General features: G+C 33.7%; 1 long non-coding RNA gene across 7 annotated transcripts; it reads right to left on the reverse strand.

The window, feature by feature from the left end:
* Nucleotides 1-89: 89 nt before the first annotated feature.
* On the reverse strand, nt 90-18,017 carry LOC110718204. 7 transcript variants are annotated; one of them, XR_002510857.1, is made up of 9 exons: nt 17,889-18,017; nt 17,345-17,552; nt 17,022-17,107; nt 13,896-13,980; nt 9,176-9,441; nt 6,737-6,811; nt 6,378-6,583; nt 5,985-6,081; nt 90-1,419 (listed from the first exon to the last, which is right to left on the reverse strand). It is a non-coding gene; the product is annotated as an uncharacterized LOC110718204 (long non-coding RNA). The 7 variants fall into 7 exon arrangements; XR_002510854.1 differs by having other exon boundaries at nt 5,985-6,086; XR_002510855.1 differs by lacking the exon at nt 6,737-6,811 and having other exon boundaries at nt 5,985-6,086; nt 17,889-18,016.
* Between the last annotated feature and the right edge of the window lie 1,156 nt (nt 18,018-19,173).

Here is a 19,173-nt window from a genome sequence, read left to right on the forward strand (position 1 = left end):
AGATGCTGCATATCAATGAAACAAATAAGATAATTATAGAAATTAGATTAAAAATATATTATTCATGGAAGTACAGATAGACAATGAAATCATGAAAGATATATTACTTAAGATTAATGTAAAAGGTCACTACAATAGGAAAATATCAAGCCAAGAAAATTTCTATTAAACTAAAAAGCTTACATAATTATATTATTAGCTGGCAAAATTTGCATTTGGACCTTTAATAACCTAGGAAAAAAGGAAAAGAAGCAAAGTGGAGATATTAATTGAGGCAATATGAAGCTGTAAAAATATTTATATCATCTCCCTTGCTTTCTCACCCAAAATATTAATTTTATAGGGATACACAATAAATGATTCATGCACATTTTTAATGCCAGCCTAAGTTTCTAAAAATGTTCTTGCCCATATCAGATTTTCAAATTAATAAAGTAAGAAATCAGGAGTTCCTGATATTAGGAGACTTTCATTCAATTACCTTAACCTTCTATAATAAAATTCTTGACCATTTTTATGATTAAAGAAATAATTATAGGTATTAGGTTATCAAAATTGTAAGAAGAATCATAAATGAGACAGAAAATTCGTAGATGGCAAAACCAAAAAGGATAGAGAAGATCATTATCCTACCCATTGATCTATAGAAAAGGCGAAAAACTCAGCTATATATTACCCTGCTCCCCCACGGCGAAATGTGTACCTTGTCTCTTCTTCCTTTCTCTCTTCACCTATCCCTCCCCTTCGTTTTTCTCTCAAGTAATTGTTTTCACAATGTCTACGCGGTGGAACTCAAATCCTCACCGTCTCTACAGCAACGAGCATTCTAGGCCTTATGCTATGAGTCCTATGGTGCTTGCATGCCGAGTTTGTGAGAAGGTATTCCTCAGCAGCCATTCTCTAATAGAGCACTATGAGTCTCATCAAAATGAGTTTGCTCGGAGAACCCAAAATAATCTAACGGCTGCCTTGATAGCTAGACAGAGAGAGAACAGAGAGAGAATCATTACCAACAATCCTTTCCAACCCCGCCTCACTCCACCATCCACCTTTCAGCAGCGACACCACCCATATTTCCCAAATGGCTTCAGAACTTTGCAGCATGAAAGGGCACCAATAGCTCAAAGCCGCCCTTTTATTGCTTCTACACAAACTCAAAACTTGGTACAACCAAGGTACCCTGTTGTGAATCATGGTAGCTTGGGTGTTTCCTTTCCATTTCCAAACTCAACATCAGGAAGGACTGTTGCAAGTGGCAGTCAGTTTGTCCTTCACCAAATGCCATCGGTTCAGAAAGCTTCACCTCCGCAAGTGCCATTCCCAGATAATCGAGGGCGGAATGGAGATGATCAGTTAGCAGACAACAGAACTGTTTGGTACCTCAGACAATTGGAAAAGCCGATACCAACAATGATTGATCTGGATGGAGAAGATGAAACATGTGAGCACCTAAAACTAGATCTGACATTGAAGCTCTAAGTCAAGGGATATGTTCTGTGTTATCTAAGAATCTTTTTATTTTACATCCTTTGATTTTAAAATATATTTTTTAGTACACAGGTTCAGGAATCAGGATTCAATAGATTTTCATGTAGTCTACATGCCTTTCTAGAGGGGTTTTTTTTCTTAATGTACGCCTGTAACGACACAGTGTAATGGAATCTATTGCATTTTTCTTTCTCATACAAGTCCTTGCTAATTTAGATACGAGCATACATATTCTATTAAAGGCGAATAATAAAAGACAAAGCAAGTTAAGCAACCAATTTTAGAACACTTATTATGTTAAAAGTAGACTCCTGGATTCCCAATCTGGCACAAGGCGTTGCATAAGAATTGTGATTGCATTAACAATCGCGACGCATATCAAGGGTGCTAAGACGCGCTATGTGGATAGCACATTGTAGATTGAAAAGTTATTATTTTTTTTAATCAATTTCCAATACACCTAACATCTATTTTCGTTTTACTCATTTTGAGGCTCAAATGTAGACCCTCTTATGAGTCTCAAAATGTCACTTCTCAATTATCATTGGCGAAGCCACGACATACAGACAATAATAGTAATATATTTCAATTACTTTTTTAAATGATTTTTTTTTTCACATGATCTGGAATGAAAACAATTTTGAAAAATTCTCAAATTTGCCACCTCATTTTGGAAATCATTTGATGTGAGACTATTTTTGAAGACACTCATTCTCCTCTTCCGCCTTACTTGAGCCCCCGTTGTAATTTAAGAGTTTTGAAATGTATTCTTTACTTCATTCAACAAAGTTTTTCTCACTCTATTAAGTATGCTCCATAAAGTTCTTCCCTCTTTTTCTGCATATCGTGGCAATGAAAACTCCCCCTATAACCCTTAGTGGCCCACCCTATGAAAGCCATTACCCCCACTAAGATATGCAACTAATCGTGTGACTTATCTTACATGTGAATTCAATATGTTTAACCATTTTAACAAGATATGGTAACTGCTGATACGTTAAAAGAGCAGTCTATAACGGATATGTAACTGCATTTTGCGGAAACACAAATCAAAAATTCCTTACAGAATGTCTTTCACAAAAAGGAATAGCCTTAATTTAATTTCATAGTTTGAAGCTAGGCTCACAACATTAAGACAGAGATCTTATGTAGGAAAAAAGCAACACACTAGGGATTCATGGAACAAATACCTTTATTAAGTGTACATCTAACTATTATTGCCTTATAGGGTAACTTTGAGCCAATTTGGGGTAGCTTAAAATTTGCATTGGTATAACATGATTTTAAAGTTAGTCCCTTTAAACACTATGATTGTAAGGTGATCTCAACTAACATGTGGTTCTAATGAGATGGTTGTGAAAGCATCCGTGGAGATTTTGGTTATGGAGATAAGAATGAAGTTGAAAATGATATTTTGGATTTCACATTGGGATACGACTTGGGTATAATGAACACTGGGTTTAAGTAAAAAAAACTCTTAGCTAATGACTTAGTCAAATAGACTTCTTTTTAGTAAGGATGCATGGAGAAAATAATTACATTAATTGTAAGGTGAAACTGGTGCTTGATTTTTGTGGTAGGATTTATATATGTATAAATGGAAACAAAGACCACAAGTGGAGCCTAAATTAAAATGAGAACCAACAAAAAATTGTGCAAAAGATGGTAATGCAAGAATTGGTCTTTATATCATAGATTTAAATACAGCTTCAGGGACAAAAAGGAGCACAACATTGCGGCAAAAGAAGAAGCATGCCACCGAGTAAGCTATCAGCTTGGTGGAAATAAGAAATACAAGTGATAAAGAGCAAACAAGATGTAAGAGTGATAAGAATTATGAGAAGTATAAAAAGAGACTAGAAGAAAAGCAAAAGGAGGTTGTGCAAGATGCAAAAGTGAAGGTGAATCAAGACCTTTACGCGAGCTTCGATACGAAAGAAAGGGTAGAATGCATTTATAGTCTTCCGAGTATACGAGATAGAAAGACAAGAGATATCACCAAGTAGTTCCGGTTCAGGTACGAGATAAAGGATAGATGGAGTCATGAAGATCCTACTATATTAGATTGTTCAATGGAGATTGGATCCAACATATTGGAGATATAAGTATCCCTCACAATATCATTCAACAGGCGAAGAATAAGAAAAAGAAGTCAATGGCATTGAGAAGATGGGATTGGAGGAATTAGTTGAGCGTGATGATGTTTAGGTTTAAAGGTGTATGAGAGAGAGAGAGAGAGAGAGAGAGAGAGAGAGAGAGAGAGAGAGAGAGAGAGAAAATTGAATAGTTGACAAAATTCTTCAATGAGATTGAATAGTTGACAAAATTCTTCAACAAGATTTGGAGTAATAATAAGATACTACTAACAGAACGACATCAAAGGATCAAACTAACAAGTCATAATTTGAAACATTGTGGGTGAGTGATCGAAGAAAGGTTAAGGAGGAGAGTGAAGATCTTGGAGAACCAATTTGGCTTTCAAAGTGATGCAATTCACCTTATGAGATAGCAAATGGAGAGCTATTGGGATAAGAATGATTTACATATCATTTTCCAATGATTTGAAAAAGGCCTAAGATAAGGTATTGAGGGAGATAATTTGGTGGGCTTAACAAATAAAATCATTTCATGGAAAGACATAAGAGTTCCCTACTACAATTGGAGTACATCAAGGTTCTACACTTAGCCCTTTTTTTTTTCCATAGTCATAGACAAATTGACAAGTTCAATTTAAGATGATATACCATGGTGCATGATGCTTGCTGATGATATTTTGTTCTTTAATGAGAGGAATGAAAACGTGGAAAAGTAAGTTGGAATTGTAGAGACAGATTGAATATAAGTATGCCTTAAAATTTGGAATGTAAGTTTGGCAGAGTTAGAAACAGGAAGGCAGGGACAAACAGTGCTTATGATATTTAAGACTTATTATTCAATAGGATGGGGAATTGGATGGAGATGTTGTTCATAGAATCAAAGTAGGTTGGTTGAAGTGGAAGAGTGCTTATGTGATTCTGGCATGCCCCATAAATTGAAGGAGATATTCTACCTAGGTTGTGAAGCATTTAACGTTAATAAGGAGTGTGGCAGAGATGTATATGCTACGATGGATATGAGCCCATACAAGAAAGGACCGATTCGGGAATGAGATATTTTCAAATAAAGTAAATAAAATAAAATAATATAAAAGTGGGGGTTACATCTATTGAAAAGAAGACAAGGAAGAATCGCCTAAGGTGATTTGGCCATGTAAGACAGGATCAAGTGAGGTTCCGGTAAGGAAACTAAGAGTGGCAAAGTGATAGGTTCGTAAGGGGTAGTGGGAAAAAAAGAAAGAAAAAAAAAACTTACAACAAGGACAATATGGCAATGGAAGGCAAAGTGGAGTGTACTTTCTTTTTACCAAAACTCTATGTGTTTTGCACACTCTATGTGTTTTCCTTTGTTAAGGTTTTCAAAAGCTTTTTGTGTTTTTCACTCGGTGGGTTTTCCTCTCTTATTATCAGATTTTTTTTTTTTTTTTTTTTTTTTTTTTAGGGATTAAGGCCTTGCAGACTTGTATTATTTTGTTGATAAGAATGAATAAATGAGTAAGATGGCACACATGAACATCAAACAACTAATAAGGAACAAATTGAAGCATTGCCAATAAGTCCCTAGGCAGAAGCAACTTCCATCGTGCATTAGAAAAGTCAAATCCATGAAAAAGAATGTAAAAGAATTAATACCAAAAAATAAAAAAATATTTCTCCTTCCAAGGAGTATGAGACTAGAGATTGTTATTATCCTTTCATTTTTTTTAATTTTTTTTTTTTATACCTAATAGTACTAAAAAAGCATAAATGTGAATTAGCTGATGTAGTTTTTTTTTTTCACCTAAACTACTTAATGACTGAAATTACTCATTGGCAAGTGTGAGAATGGAGGGGTTGAAAATTATAAAAAACAAAGAAAGCATATGAATATCACAGCCTAAGCTGCCATTTAATTAATCCCCATGCATATATTGTAATATATAATTAGTCAAAGTTGTGCCTTAGAAAAAATGAAAATGTTGTAAGGTTTATAATAAAATCAACAACTGAATATGACAGTAATGCGACTTGGAAAACTTAGTGGTAGTTTGGTTCACAATCTTCACATAGAAAGTAGAAGTTCCCACTAATTTCAAATTAATGGGAAATAAATTTCATAATCAAATTCATGGGAATTTTCCAAAATTGTTTGGTCAACAATGAAGGAAGTAACTTATCATGAGAATTTCTACTTACCTAGGGGGAATTAAGTAAATTCCTACATTTTGTGGGAAGTGTAAATTCCTAGGAAGTTAAACACTTTCACTTCCCCCACTTCACCAAACTTTTGTCAACCAAACAACACACCTAACTTGTAATTCCTAAGAAGTCTCATTTCCCATGTTTTTTTTGTCAATCAAACAAACCCTTACATCCTCCACACAAATATTCAGACATTCAAAAGTAAGGGATGCACATTACCTGAGTTTAAGCTTTGGGTAGCATTTTCAGGCACATCTTCATTCTTCAATAACATAGAAAGTGGAGGGGAAAACAAAAAAAAAAGAATTCCACAGACCTGTACTGTCACAAAATTATGAGATACGTGTTAGTTAAAGGCAAAACAAACCAACTTTTCGTTACTTATCATTGTGTATTAAAAACAAAATGCCACATAAAGCCTACTTAATCATACTGAGCACCAAGAGCTTGCACAACCGTATAAATAATAAACTCAAGGTCATCTTATAGAAATACTAATTATGAAGGTAAAACTACAATAAGAAAGGACAGTCAGATTCATAAGAGATTCATAATCAGAAAGCCAAGGGTTTTGACAAGGAGTTGTAAGAGCAGGTAATGCATAAATCTTACTCTTTATCCTTGGCTAAAACCCTTGATTTCCTACTTCAATTTGAATCTTGCTGTCTTGCATATATCTTGCTCTTTTTCCTTGGCTGAAGCCCTTGGCATTCTCTTTCAAGTTCCATCTTGCTCTTTGTCCTTGAAGTAAAAAGTGAATATTTTCGCGCAAGTTTCAACTGTGAGACTCAAAGAAGTCATATAGTCCAAATAAAACCCTATATAAATTAAAAAAAAAAAAAAAAAAATTAACACTGCAATTGTAATTTATTATTCATCAACAGATTTTTTTTTTTTTAACATAAAATAACGAATTAATATAAATCAGCAAGTCAGAAACACTAAAAAGGGCCTTCTGTACAAAGAATTACACTAAATTTGTGCCATTGGTTGGTGCAGTCCGATATGGGATATCTACTCCAGCCTCCATGCACCAGTTCATGTTACTAACATCAACCACACCCAAGATTTTTCAATAATTAGTACAAATTGATTAATTTCAGTTTATTAAAAATAAGAACCCATATAATAGAGTATCTAGTAAAAATAAATTAATCAATAAATTCAACTTCAATAAAAATAATTTAAGTTCGGTAAAAATTATTCAAGTTCAATTAAAATAAATTCAATTTAGCAAAAAATAAGGCGAAGAAAACAGAGCCTAAGTAGTAGAAATTTGAGAGATAAAAGGCTGTCGGGGAGTCTCCAAAACTACAAGCGTGGATTGCTTCCAAGAGGCGAACCGAAAAGATTAAACAAGAATCTCAAACTCAACCAAATAAATTCCCAAAGCACATTCGGACACCGGCTAGGCTACATTTAGAAAGGTTAATCTTCAATCATGAAATCAATCCAAAGATATGCAAGATACTAAGCGCCTTCTTACACTTTTTCAGCAAAAAACAAATGGCATCATCTACATAATACGTAAGTGGCAAACCTGCATTTCCTCTCTCCCAACCTTGAAACCCTTGATTAAACCCTCCAATACACCCCTCTCAAGCATCCTACCAAACATATCGACAATGAGAAATGAGATCTCCATGTCGAGAGATGAAGTAAACCACTCTTTAAGAGACTCATTCACTATTAACAAGCACCCTTTAATTAAGGGTTCTCCACCAATAAACCTATCATCTCCAACATGAAATCTAAGAAACACCAACTTTCCATATTGTATGCCTTAAAATCTAGCTTCAAAACCAAACCCTTGTACCCCACTTCAGAGAACTTCATGCACCTCATTACCCACAAGAACAATATCTAAGAATTGTCGTCCCTTCTCAAAAGCACGTTGCGATTGAGGAACAATAAAAGAAAATACATCCCTAGCCAATTTGCCAACACCCTTGTGACAATTTCATAGGTACTTGTAACCAAACAAATGGCCATAACCACGGCCTCATATTTTATTGGTTTTTTTTTTTTTTAATCATTTGTTCTTGTACACCATCCAAAAGAATGATTTAGGTTGGTTAAATTATAAAAGCTAATAGGATTTTGTACCCTCGTAAAAAAAAATAAAAATAAATAAAAAAAGGTCATCTTCTCAAATGAAAATCATTGATAATCAATATTCTATATTGACATCCTAATTTCGTTCAAATTTCGAATGAGTTTTAAAGATGCCAAATCCTGCAAACTTAACCAAACAATCAAATTTTAGAATTGATATTCCAAGCTTTCAGAGTCAAAGTCTAGCTACAAAACTAATCGGATATCAATTGAAGTTGATGAGGAAGACTATATCGAGGGAATTGGAATATATTCTAAAACATTAAGTATTTCTTTCTAAGGTCAAAAAAATGAAATAGTATAGGGAAATACTTTCGTTTAGCATTGATTTTTTCCATTGTTCCCATTCATTTTAATTTTTCTCTTTTCTCATTGTTTTTCCCATTGTTCCCTCATAAAACCATATTAATCAACTATTTTATTCTTATATCCTCACTACCTATAACAAAGTCTACCCCACCCTACTAAACCCTTTAGCATGGATGTCAAAATTAATAAGCAAAAATATTTTTGGATAAAGGAAATGAAATTCTACAATGCCACCCTTAATGAATGTTAACTAAAATTTGGGCACGTATAATAATGTTTAGGAATAAATTGTAGGGGCGTGGATTTATTTTTATTTATGTAGACAGTGTAAAAGTTAGAATAATTTAATTATACAAAAAAAAAAAAAAAAAAAAAGGTTGAGAGAGAAAGAGCAAAACAGAGTTTGTGCGTTACTATGCAAAGAGAGGTTAACATTCGGGTGGGTGTAAGAAAGAAAAAATATATTGTTGGGTAATGTAAATGGAGTTGGCCAAAAATAAAATAAAGCAAGTGTAAAGAACTTTCATGAACTGACATAATGTATTTGCTTTCTTCGTTCCACTAATATTGCACTTCCTCCATTCCCCAAATTCGGGAAGTGCACAATATTTTAGGTAGTGGGAAAGGAAAGAGAGAAGAAAAAATACAAACTTGCCCATGTGATTGCAAGCATAAACTAGTAACAAGTATTAAGAGGAAAGGGGTATATTGGGTATTCACAGTGTAAAAGGAGGTACTTGTTTTCCTAATATAGAAATGGTACCATGCTTGTGAACCTTCCTTAAAAGGTAAATGGTGCAATATTTAGGTAATGGAGGAAGTATATATATAGCAACAAAATATAGAATCCACCAAAGCATTGGTCAACAGTCAATAAAAAAATGTATGTACTTCTCTTCAAGGTATGACTTCAATACATGTAACAGGTAAAATCTTTCAATGCAATCTGTTGTAAAGTAATATAATGCCATATCATCTTTAATTACCTGTTGCCAAGATACGTCTTTGAAACTGCCAAGAAAAACTAATCCACTAGGTCAACGCACTATTACATTTGTTTCATCTGACTAGGTTGTTCATCATGGCTCCTAGTGCAACGGCCATCCACAATACTCTCTGCATTTAAGTTGATGTGGGATACACACAAAACATCACATGAAACAGAAATTTTCTCAATAGCCACCTGCACCTCTTTCTTGCAACACGTAGAAAACACCCTTAAAGGCCTCCCGACAATGGGTGCACAGATGACCTATACAAGTTGACAATTAATGCTGAAATCAAGTTTTCAACCGTGGATTTTTTTTCTTTATTTGGTCAGATATAGGGCGAGTAAGAAATGACATAATAAATGCACACTTATCTCATACACATTTTAAACAAAAAAATAAAAAAAAACTGGGATTATTTAAGCTCACATGCATTGAGCAAATCACCTACTATGGTAGTAGACTAAGCTTTCTAATCACTTACACCTTTCTTAACTTCCCCATCTTGCCCCGTTGATTATGACTCGCAATGGTCGACCTATTCAACCAAGACAAATATTTATAGCCCGATTTTCTTGCAGACAATGTCGCTTCACCTCAGTTGATATTGAGGGAATCAGACATCATGCTAACAGTCATATGTTAGAAGCAACAATCAACAACATCCACAACCAACATCAAACAGAGCAAACTCGGCAACTAAGAGAAAGAAATCTGCTCTTCAATCCCTTCCGTCAAATACTTCCATCACCAGCCCAGCCGGCGAGGAGAATTCCTAGAAGCAACAGAATTCAGATGCAGAGAGGAACACCAGGTTCTGAAGAATGGAGACCTGTTCAGACCCAACTGGTCCAAGCAGAGCAGCATATCGCGTTACAAGAAACACAAGAAACCAGCAACGCAAATTTAATGCCCTTGATAGATCAGCTTGACCATCCCATCCCAATAATAATAGATCTTGATAGCGACCAAACTGGTGATATAGACCAATTTGATCTCACTTTGCGACTCTGAAGACGCATATGGATCCAAGGCGGTGAGACTCGTGACAGTAACATTTTCTTTTTCAGTAGTTGTCTAATTTTCATATATCTTTCAAAGATGTGGCTGCATGCACATCCCATCCTCTCTTGTCATTCCGGTGAAAGAAGAAGATGCCCGTTAGTTCAGTTTCTACTTCTAGTACTTTGTTAACCGTATGTGTAACTCAAAGAGTCATTGAGTCTCCGGACATGGCAAATTGAAAGCGTTATCTACCTATTTTAAATTTTCATGAGTTCAGTTATTCGTTAGTCAATTCGTGTTCAGCAAAATATAGTTGTGGAGGTAAGTGTTAGTTGTTAAGAGATAATTAAAATATGAATGTTCAATAAACTAGCTGTTGAATAACTGTTACAAATAAAAATTAATATTTTTTCCTAAAAGTATAAATTAAATTACCTTTAAAAGCTACCTCCACCACAAAAAGCTACCCCAAGGTCCTAAACTAGTACTGTCAAACACTCAAATTTTTTATCAAGTAAAACTAGTTTAAAGCTAGTGCCAAATACATCCCAAATCCATCAGTATTTTCTCTAAGGCCTTGTTCGACAAAACTAGCGGTCGAATAGCGTGTATCACTATCAATTAGTAGCAGATAGAGAGTAGTTGTCAAAGTAACGTTGGATAGTATGAGTGTTTAGCAAAAGTAGCGGTTGAAATATTAGGAATTCTGCCGTAGATCTAGGTCTGGGACAAAGCGCAAAAACACAAAAAAGGGATTTTCTAGACCGAAATATTAAAAAACATACATATTGTTTAAAAAAGTAACCAAATTTTAAAACCCGTACCCGCTATCTTTAAAACGCTACTAATTTTAATGTTCGAGAAAAGTTACCCAAACAGTACCTCTAACACTAACCGCTACCGGAACCAATACCTTACCAAACCCCTTCAAGTAGTGTTTGAACTTGGTCAAAACACTAACTGATACCTCAAACGCTGCCACCAAACAAGGTCTAAAACTCATACAATGGCCAGAATGTTACTTTTTTTTTCTTTTTTTTTTTTTTTGGGTTACACACTAACTTCCGTAATGACATGAGAATTATATAAGGTGTACATGTGGTGTGGTGTGATGTGTTGGGAAATTAAATATTAGGGTATGAGATAGGAGACATAATAAAGAATGTAGAATTGAGGACCATGAGAAAGGTAATTATTTTAAAATGTATACATATAAATACTTCCTCCGTTTTTTTTAGTAGACACCGTTTGACTTTTACACTGTTCACACATTGACACATTGCACTTTGACTTGCTTTTGTGATTTATAGATACGATAAAACATAGTCATGTGGGATCTTATTTGAATCTTCTCAATGTATATTTTATTAATACCCACTTTTTATAATTTTGCAATGTTAATAATTAGAGATATTAATCGTTAAAAACATGCGTTAGCAAGCGTGATCATAGAAAGGTGTCAACTAAAAAAACAGAGGAAGTATATAGATTTAGGTTCATGTGAGAACTACTCTTACGGTGAAAACTAGGGTTGTTCATAACCGAGTACCCGAAGTCGAGTACCAGAAGAGTCGGGTGCCCGCTTTTGCGGGTAGTAAAGTACTCGGCCCATGATCGAACCGGCAAACTTCGGGTACCCGATATGGATTTCACGGGTCGGGTCCCGGGTACCCGTTCAAAACGAAATTTAAATTAAAAAATACAATTAATTAATATAAATATATGAAAAAATTGCAATCAATTAATATTTGAATAGATGTTATCTACATTGTATTAATATTGTTAATTTCACACAAAACAAAAACTCAAACTTTGTACTCTTACAATTCATCAATACAAATGCAATTATTATTACATTTAACTAAAACCAAAACCCTAAATTATGAACTTACAAATTTACAATATTTCCCTCAAATTATGTACTCAATCCCTCGGTCGTTACGTGGCCGTCGTTAACTCATCTTCGTTGATGGTATGAGGATGGTGGTGGTGGAAAGGGGGGATGATGCGGTAGTGGCCTGGTCTTGACGATGATCGGAGATTGGCCGGAAGTCATGGTGGAGTATTTGTTGAATGTTAGAGTACTATGATAATGATAAATGATGATGAGTTTTTTAGGTGGAGAGGAGGTATTGACTTGGAAAATTGTGAGGTTAGAGTGTTGTCTTCATGTTGTTTCACCATAGCAGATTAGTTAAAGGAGGCGTAAGAGTAGTGTGACTGTGTGAGAAGGGATGGGGCAGAGGAGAGAGAGAGGGGAAGTTGAAGTTTCGAGGAAAAAAGCCCAAATTTTTTTTTAACCTAGCAGGTTTTTTTTTTTAAAGGCTATCTAGCGGATCGCGGGTACCCGAGTAACATCAAAGCTCGACCCATGACCCGAGAATTTTAACCAGGCCACTACCACATCAAATCCCCTCTTTCCACCACCACCACCCACAGACCACCAACGGAGATGAATTAACAGCGACGGCGGTAACGACTGAGTGATTGAGTACATAATTTGGGGGAAATATTGTGAATTTGTAATTTCATAAGTTAGGGTTTTGGTTTTAGTTAATTGCAATAATAATTGCATTCGTATTGATGAATTTTAAGAGTACAAAGTTTGAGTTTTGGTTTTGTGTGAAATTATTATAGGATTGTAACAATATCAGTACAATGTAGATAACATCTATTCAAATATTTAATTTAAAGTTCGTTTTAAACGGATACCCGGTGACCCGACCCGTGAAATCCGGGTACCCTATAACCGGGTACCCGAAGTTCGCCAGTCGGGTCATGGACCAAGTACTTTACTACCCGCAAAAGTGTGTACCCGGCTCTTCAGGTACCCGGTCATGAACAGTCCTAGTTCTCATCGTAAGAGTGGTTATCACCATAAACATGGTTCTCACATGATCACATGAACATATGTATATATGTTTGCCCCATTTTCCTTTTCAGTTCATCCCTTTAAACTTGCCTCATACTAATTTTGATTGTAGGAACCACATTTTTACTCTCACAACCACTCCATTAACCCCCACCACTTTTCTAACTCATCAATTCTTTTCAACAAAAAATTTAAAAAGTAACGATTCCCCAATGGAGCAAATAAAGGGGGATAGAGGGAGTAGAATACTAGAACGTTAACCGTGTGTGCTCGCATAAATTTCAAGAAGAAAAGAAACAAGAAACTGCTTGAAACGTTAAGAGATTGTCAAACTTAAGGCTATAAGTATTCAAATATAGCTTAACTCTCAATATCAAAACTTTAAAGAATCATCTAATTAATCTCTTGGAAATTGTACTTATTTTAAACATTTAATTTAATGTAAGCCATTTTACAGGGCACAAAACTAAAATGCAAAGCAGCAAAGAGAAAACTACGCATGACTGTCCAATCACTGAAAAAGTTTAGAGTGGTAACAATATACAAACATTAAATGACTTGACCACTTTAGTTGTGATCTATTTTCTCCTTAAAGCGGTTAAAACATCCCCCCATCTCATTATTTTTCACTTTCCAGGCAAGTCGCAATAAGGAGGGGCCAAACCGAATCATCGGTCAGCCTAGCAAGTATTGCCATCTGATGGGCCAAGCCCACAAGACAACCACTAGTTAGGTAATACCCACTTGGCTGGGGAAAGGGTTCACTACAGGTAAGCTAGCATCAACATAGAAATCCTTATCATATGAGTAAAACAAAACGATACCAAAAAAGGGAGGTACCTTACATTTTCGGTGCACTTCATGTCATTGCAGATTTAAACTTGAGTTTAGTAATTTGTAGTGCCCATTTCAGGACCTCAGCTACCTAGAATAATAAAACACCCTTCAATATAAAGAATTACAGAGACTGACATCATTAAAACAGTGACAGAAAAGGCTTAAGTTATAGAAATGGATAGGGTGCAGGCAGAGAATTTAAATATGGAGAACATACTACGTATGCATTTGACTGTGGCAGACACATTAATCAAGAGCCCCAAACGGCTCAATAGTTCGATTAGAGAAATGTATCAAGCATAACATACATTAGTCATTGCATAAGAAAGATATGTCCATTTTACAAAAGAAAAACAACCAAATCAAGGCACTAGGGAGTGTAGAAGAAAAGAAAGGATCATTCTCTTTGCAAATCAAGAGCATGACTAACTCTGAATGGTAGAAGATTGTATCATTCACTACCAAAAATGAAAAACACGACGGTACTTTCAGGTTATTAGGAAAAAGAAAGTGTATACAGTATCATTCACTAACATAAATGATTACATTAATCTGAATAAGGAAATCGGCCAAAATTGACACATCAAAGTCACACATATTTATAGTGACAACAAGTGTCAACATTTGCTTTTGCAGAAGACATACAAATGATTGGCCAAATATATACCCTGTAAAAACACATATTGCTTGAAGCTTATTAGTATCTTTAATTGACTTATAGGTATAATTTTTGCTGAAATTGTGTTCTGGGTAAATAAAACAATAACTAGTTAAAGAACTCTCATCACGGATGCTATACATTCATTTTAGATATGGTGGCCATAGAAGAAGCTTGTCTTGTAAAAGCTAGGTGCAAGGGACAATAAAAACACCCTTAAGGAGGTAGCACAGGAACATAAAGCTAGTAAAATACTATCAAAGCCCTCAAATTTTGTTAAGAAAAATACAAATAAAACCACTAAAGACTAAAGCAAATTTTCATAGTCATAATTTCCACTCAAAGAGTAAAGGCTATAAGAGCTTGACTCCCGGATACAAACTAATTACTCAAAAATAACGGCCGAATACGCTTGTAGAGAATTTATCGCCAATAAAGACATTGTGGTCAACCCCGTGTTTATGACATAATTTTTTGAAAAAAGACCCATAATGATGGTTCATTTATATAGCGTGGTCACTTTAATTTAAGTAACGACATTTTGGAAATTATTTATATTCCATACTACTAAAATAATAACAAAGGCTGACAAGTGGAAACCTCACCTTAATTCTTTTGCCTAAATCATTTCTAAAATATTCTCTTTCAAGGAAATAATTTACTAAAAAGATCCTCGTTAAACTAAAAATCTAAGATAATCTTCCTTATTTTTGTTCTGTTCAAATTTATTTTAAATATTTAATATGAAAATGGAACACACACACACACACACACACACACACACACACAAAAAAAAAAAAAAAAAAAAAAAAAAAAAAAAAAAAAAAAAAGTCATTTTCCTATAAACAATATGTCAACCTTAAGTCAAAGAGTAGTCCCATAATAAGCCCATTCCTATACTAGAAAATGTGACAAAACAGTTCTACACATTTTAAAATAGTATATATAACTATTACTTCCAGATGGAGGGAGTAATAATAGGATTAGAAGCCTAAAAAGGTGAGTGTAATGTTACATTCTATAAAATTTGTGGACTATACTTCAGCTAAAGTAGCATGTGTAGCTTGGACATAAAAGGATTCTTAAAAACATAAAGAGGATTGCTTAGACTTAGGATTGTAAAGTCAGCTGTAATAATTAGTTTTTGGAACGCAAAAGAAGCACCTGGTCCCCAAATTTAGCTTTTATAAACTTAGTTTGCAGTGTGATTAGCTAGATGCCGCATCATCAGTAAGATTTATGGTTACATATATACGCAAAAATTGCAAAAGGAGAAAATTGCATAATATGTTGTCATTATGAGTTGTTTTCAAAAGAAACATGCAATCTTATAAGAAATATACACATACACACAAATTCTATGCCTATAAATAATAGAAATTAAAGTATATGAAACAAAAATAGGTTTAATAATGTCAATAAATTAGTACATTCTCTAATTCTCCACTGATTTAATCTCAGGTTCTCAAATAATTTACAGTACTACGAGTCCACAAACGGATTTGATGTTACAAAAATTTGAGTTTTATGATGGCTGGCGGGGATTGATCTCGTTCAATGTTGGTTGTCTAGAATAGAACGGCAACCAATATTAGTTCTTATGTTAGTCCAAACAAGAAGAGGAGGAAGCATTATTCCATTTATTGCAAATTAGCCTAAAAAAAACTTTCCAAATGCAGGCTGCTCAAAATAATACCCGATAAGAGATATTCATGATTCATAAACCTGCACACCACATTATACACACTGATCTAATTCAAAATCTTTGCAGCAACTGTGTGTGCACTAATGTTAATCTAAGGGAGACAAAAAGATTAGCATATGATAGAAGTCATGAAACCACTACTAACTTTTCTAACATTACCCCTCAATAACACTTATACCTTCTTATACACTATATAGGTCCCCCAATAAGCCTCGCTTTATTTTTAACCACATCAAAGAATTACAGTATCTCAATTTCCAGAAGCCTTCAGTTGCACATGTAATGTCATTAAATTATTACTCTAGTTCCAAATTGTACTAAGACTCAATCAAAATGTATGCCCATTGCCCAATCATAGAGAAATTGCACAACATATTTCCGACTTCAAGTTAATACCTTTTCCTCACAAAAACAAATTTACAAGAACAGTTGTGCATACAATTCACACAAAACATTAAATACAAACGAACTCCGATTGCCGTCTATATTTCAACATTGAATCAAGAGAAGTATGATTGAATCACACTCCAAACATTAGTTTCGAAATAATGAGTGAAGTGAACAGCAAACACAAATTTACAGCAAAACAATAAATCTGGAAGTTTCAAAACATTTTTATATGATTTCATACAAAATAGTACTTTATAAAACAAGAAATCTGGAAGATTCAATTCAATTTTTATATGATTTCATCATGAAAAAATAGTACTTCATACAAAAAAATAACTGAAATTACAGAAAGGAATTATAATTTGAAATATTGTACCTTGATGGTAACCTTCCTCTTTTTACGCCTCGAGAGCCAAGGCCTCAAGTCATTGACTGCTACCGTAACCGGAATAATGCCAAAATCTAAACAAGTTAACAACAAACAAGCCTTAGTCCCAAAATGAAAAATATATACTACCTTCGTTTCATATTTTTTACAACTTTGGGTAATATTTGTGAGATATAAAATATTCCAAAGTTGCAAAAATTATGAAATGGAGGTAGTATAAAAAAATAAAAACATATACTACGTCTATATATATGGAAACAAACACCCCAAAAACTCAGTTCAATGAAATATCATAGAAAGAGGAGCTCAACCGTCGCCGCGTCGTACTCAAATCTTCAGATCATTCATTGCCAGCGACGGATTTTGAGAAATACCCAAATTGATCATATCTACAAAATCCAAAACAGAATAACTGAAATCCTTCGTCTCCTTCAACAAATCAAAGTAGTCAAATCCAGGGCAGGAGGGGCAGGGAGATAAGTGCCAATTTCATAGTTTGATCCTAAAATTAAAGGGTTTCTGCAGCACATTAACAACCAAATTTGATTCAATTATCAAATTAGGCTCATAAAATTAGAAAGAAAAGGTTTAATTTCATAGCTACATCTTAATATTAAAGGAAAATTTGATTCGATTATCAAATTAAGCTCATAATTTTCTTCTTTAGCAACAAATTGACGAGTTTAGTAAGTTAAAAAAAAAAATCAATAATCGACTTTAGAAAAAAAAAAAAAAAAAAAAAAAAAAAAAAAAAAAAAAAAAACCTAAATTGAGTATACTGAGAATTAAATTAACGATAAACCCTAGGTTGTGAAATTGAAATTCGATGATTAAAAAAGGGAAACAACGTGTTACCTCAAAAGTAATGCTTCAATGGAAGATAGAAATGTAAGAAATCGCCTGAATGGAGTGCTCTTCATTGGGAAACTGAGAGAGAAAAGAGGATATATAGATCCGCCTTAAAATATTTATTTATTCATTTTAATTTACTTAACAAGCAAATAAATCATGATAATCATTGGAAAAATAGTTGACTTATTGTTAAGACATTTAGTATGGAGTAAAAAAAAATTATATACCCGATTCAATGTGCATCTAAGGATATTATTTTTAGTATTGTAATTACAATCTTGCTAAGAATGCTAACAAACGCCAAAATAGTTTCTAAAATGATACGAAGTATAATATTAATTTGAGAATGCATGTCAAAATCATGCATCAATCGATGTATTTCAAGTTAATATCTTATACAACGCCCTCGAGGCGTTCGTTAGCTTTTGTCTTGTAATTATATTATTATCAATTAAAAACACTCAAAAATTTAGTTCAGGAAACCAGATAGCAACTTATCATTTCCTTCAAAAAAAAATAATAATAATTCGTAACAACTTATAATTTTCAACATCTTATTGATTTCTAGTATTTTGTTACCAGTTTTAGCTCCAATTTTGCCAAATAGAGCATAATTACAATACTTTTCTTATTCTTTTGTTTGTAATTTTATTGCAATACTTGTCTAATTGTCTTGTTCATTTGAACATCTTAATAACTTTATTGGATGGCAAATAAGATTTAATGACTAGGATATCTTTAAAGTTAGAGTGCACATACTAGTGTTCTATCTAGCATTTTCACTTATGATTCTGTGTTGAATTAGTAGCATAATATGAATGACTAAATACCACAAAAATCAATGAACTAAAGTGGATCATAAGTATCACAATATGAGTCATGATTGTTCATTTTACTTACCTACTTAATTTACTCGAGAACAATTTCATTTTATTTTTTTCCCACTACTAATTAGCCTCATGTAACAAACCATGTTCCATAGACCTAGTATTTTCTAACGTGTTGTGGTGAATGTCAATAACACACATTATAAAAAGCATTCAAAAAATAGAGAAGTTATTTTTAAAGGAAATGCAAAATCACATGTAAATATATAGAATCATTTATATTTAAAAATGATTATTAGACCTCAAAAAAACTCTTGCAATACTCTTAGTTTCTTTTAATATGCTTGTATACTTAGGGACATACCTTTTCGGACGTTTTACCAAAGTGAGCCAAAATTGGTAAATATTTACCAAACTGGACGCGTGGCAAAACTATTTACCAAACTAAGCTTTAAAGGTAA

Source organism: Chenopodium quinoa, unplaced genomic scaffold (genome assembly GCF_001683475.1).
Source record: "Chenopodium quinoa cultivar QQ74 unplaced genomic scaffold, ASM168347v1, whole genome shotgun sequence".
NCBI lineage: Eukaryota > Viridiplantae > Streptophyta > Magnoliopsida > Caryophyllales > Amaranthaceae > Chenopodium > Chenopodium quinoa.